Source organism: Myxine glutinosa, chromosome 1, assembly GCF_964187855.1.
Source record: "Myxine glutinosa chromosome 1, kmMyxGlut1.1, whole genome shotgun sequence".
NCBI classification, from domain to species: Eukaryota; Metazoa; Chordata; class Myxini; order Myxiniformes; family Myxinidae; genus Myxine; species Myxine glutinosa.
The window spans coordinates 251,431,956-251,435,645 of NC_136261.1; positions in this window are offsets into that span (position 1 = coordinate 251,431,956).

Here is a 3,690-nt window from a genome sequence, read left to right on the forward strand (position 1 = left end):
GGATTTTTTTTTTTTGTATGCAAGATCGAGGCTCGTGTACATCAATCACAAAAAAACAAAAAAAAACAAACGGACACACAAAACATATACTAAAGAGAGCAAGAGACAATATGGGGAGAGAGAGGGAAGCACACAAGTACAACATTTGAGAGCAGAGACATCGGGAGATCTGTTGGAGGGAGAGGGCTTGGAGGGAGGGGGCATGGGAATGGGGTGGGGGGGGGGGCTAGGAGAGGTTAAAAAAAAAACACATGGACATGGCTAGGACTTCCAGGAAAGAAGTCGGTATTTCAAAAAAGTGGATCTGGGGTGAATTAACGGGGGTAGAAAAGATAAAGGTTTTGGATGGGGGAAGATAAGAGATAATGGTAAACAGCTGTTTTAAAGACCTGGAGGGAGGAGTGGGATTGAAGAGAGTGAGGGAGTTTGTTGCAGAGGTGGGAGAAAAGAGGAATGAAAGAGTGAAGGTGAGCAGAGAGTCTTGATTTTGGCAGTTTCACCAGAAGAGGGTTGGTGGCACATCTTGTGCGACCTGTCGGAATATTTGGGGAACAGAGCACAGACAGAGCTGGGGGAGCTAGGCCGGTGACCAGTCGGTAGAAGACAGAAAGACCACCAACCTGCCTGCGGTGAGTGAGTGAAAGGCCCTCACAATCAGCTTCATCACGGGAGATTCCAATGATTCTGAAAGCTTTGGTTTCAACAGCGTGAAGCCGAGCTAGGTGTGAGGCAGGAGCACCAGCCGAGAGGAGAGAGCAGTATTCCATTGAGTGGCGGATTAAAGACTTGTATGTGGTAAGGAGCTCAGGTGTGCCAAGGAAGGATTTCGCACGACGGAGGATGCCCAGGTTTCAGCCAGTGTTCTTTGGAAGCCAGATTTGAAATGTGGTTTTCCCAGGAAAGATCATGCCAGATAGTGAGACCCAAAAGCTTGAGTGACAGAACTTCTTGGAGAGGATTGTTGAGAAAGTAGATGGGAGGGTTGTCCCGTCAGTCTTTTCGGAGAGACATAGTAAGAGTGTGAGTTTTGTCAGGATTGAAAGACATGTTCCACTTGTTTGACCAGTCTGTGATTTTGTTCAGGTCTGCAGAGAGAGGAGGCTGCAGACTGCCGATCTGAGGCAAAGAGATAGAGAGGATTTTCCAGAGAGTCTAAACATTGATGAAGAACAGAAAAAGCACAGGGCCCAGAACACTGCCTTGTGGAACTCCAGCCTGAACAGGAAGTGGAGATGAGAGAAATCCATTCCGGGCCATACGTTGTCTACGACCAGAGAGGAAGTCCGCAAGCGATGCGTGGAGATTTCCATGGATACCATAGGAAGAGAGTTTGCTGAGCAGAGCGGAATGCCAGACCGTATCGAAGGCACGTAATATGCTAAGGGACACAGCTTTGATTTCCTGTTTGGCATTGAGGACCTCCATCCATTGTTGAGACAGCAGAAGCAGCATGTCCAGAGTAGAGTGACCTGATCTGAAACGAAATTGATGATCCGAGATCAAGCCATTGGAGAAGAGGAAGGATTTGATATCTGAGGCAATGATGGAATCCATGACTTTGCTGATAAATGGGAGCAGGCTGATTGGTCTGTAGTTGCAAGGGTCTGTTTTTGCACATTTTTTGTGTAAAGCGGTAATGTTGGCTGATTTCCAAACTGATGGCAGATGACCTTGAGCAAAAGAGAGGGTGAAGAGAATAGAGAGAGGGTGTGAAAGAGCGGCAGAGCAGGATTTTAGGACCCGTGGGCTGATGCCGTCTGGTCCAGTTGCGGAATCAGAGTCAAGGATTGACAGAAACTTCTCCACCTTGTCAGGAGAGAAGGACACAGAGTCCAGGAGCAGCTGGGTACGACTGGGTAAGGTGAGTACAGAGAGAGACGGGTTTGGGACACAAGATTTTGAGGCAAACACAGAGTTGAGGCATTCGGCTTTGTCACGTGCGGAGTCAGCTGTGTAGCCATTTGAGGTAAGGGAGGGGATGGAGGGGGAACAAACACCAGAAACAGATTTGACCAGATGCCACCAAGATTTGGAAGAAGGAGACAAGTTTGAGAGTTCAGTCTTGAGAGAAGAGAGATATTGTTTCCTGGTTCTCCTGAGGGTAGACACACACTTGTTCCGAGCTTGGTGGAAGGAACTGAGATGCCTTCAGTTGGTTTAGCCTTCCAAGAGGCAAAGGCAAGTTGTTTCAGGGCAACTGCCTCACCACAAGATTCCGTGTACCATGGACGGGAGGAAGGGTATGACAACTGAAATATCCAAAATTCCCCCATCCAAAACTTTGATCTTTTCTAGCCCCGTTAATTCACCCCAGATCCACTTTTTTGAAATATCGACTTCTTTCCTGGAAGTCCTAGCAGTGTCCATGTATTTTTTTACCTCTCCCACCCCTCCCCCCTTCCCATGCCTCCACCTCCCAAGCCCTCTCCCTCCCACAGATTTCCCGATGTCCCTGCTCTCCATCTTGTTCTCCCGCTCCCTTTATCCTATGTTTTATGTTTTATGTGTCAGTTTGTCTTTTTGTGATCAATGTTAGCTCTTACACGAGCCTCGATCTTGTAACCAAAAAAAACCAAAAAAAAAACCTGAGGACGAGATGGAATAAATCTGTGCATGAGAGAGAGAGAGAGAGCAATTTACTTTGGAAGAATTCCCAGGAAGAGTTGATGTCAGAGGCAGTAGAGATGGGAGACCAGTCCAGGTGATTGATGGCTGCTTGAAGACCGTACCTGTCAGCCTGAGTGAAATGCCAGACTCGTCGGCGCTGAGGAGGCTCTCTGAGAATGGTCAGAGAGCTGTCCACTTTAACAAGCACATGATCAGATGAGCCGATTGGAGCAGAAGAAGAGCAGCAGACATTTTCAGGGAAATTAGTCATAAACAAGTCTAGAAGAGAAGATACTCCGTTGCCTGAGATCCGTGTCGGGAAATTGAGAGATTGTGTCAGTCCCAGTGAGTCGCAGAAGTCCTTTGCTGAGGTGCCATGGCTGGTGAAAGAGGAACCCACACCCAACCAGCTGGCATGATCACAGTTGAAGTCGCCACATATGAGGAAGAGAGAGTTAGGATGAGTGGATAGAAGTTGGTCCATGTTGTCAGACAGCGAAATGTAAATGGAGTCATCATTGTTGTGTGGAGGACTGTACAAAACACATTTGAGCAAAAGCTGGGAACGGAGAGTAAGCCGTAGCCAGAGGTCCTCCTGGGGGTGAGGTGGAGAGAGGGCAGTGCAAGGAGAGTGAAGAAGAGTTTTTTTTAAATAAAGATAGCAACCCCACCACCAGGATGAGGCTCAGGTCTATCATACCGGATAGGAAGTTTGATAATAACAGTAGTTGGAGGAGGGAGTAACCAAAAAGAGAAATTAAGGAAAATGTTGATTTTTTTCAACAAAATGAACAAAATTGATCAACAAAATGTTGAAATCAACAAAATGTTGAAATCAACAAAATGTTGATTTTTTTCCTTTTAGCAGGATAGCTTATACGTATAGGTATGTATAAGGTATGTCTTGACCAGCAAAACTGTGAAGCACTTTTCAAAATTCAAAGTTTCAAAAAAAATCTCATTTCAAAGTTTTTTCAAAAAGTTTCCAAAAAAAAAACCTCTTTCAAAAAAAAAGTTTCAAAAGTTTCAAAATTCAAATTCATTTTTCAAAGCTGTCAAAAACTGTCGGGCATTTTTGATGGC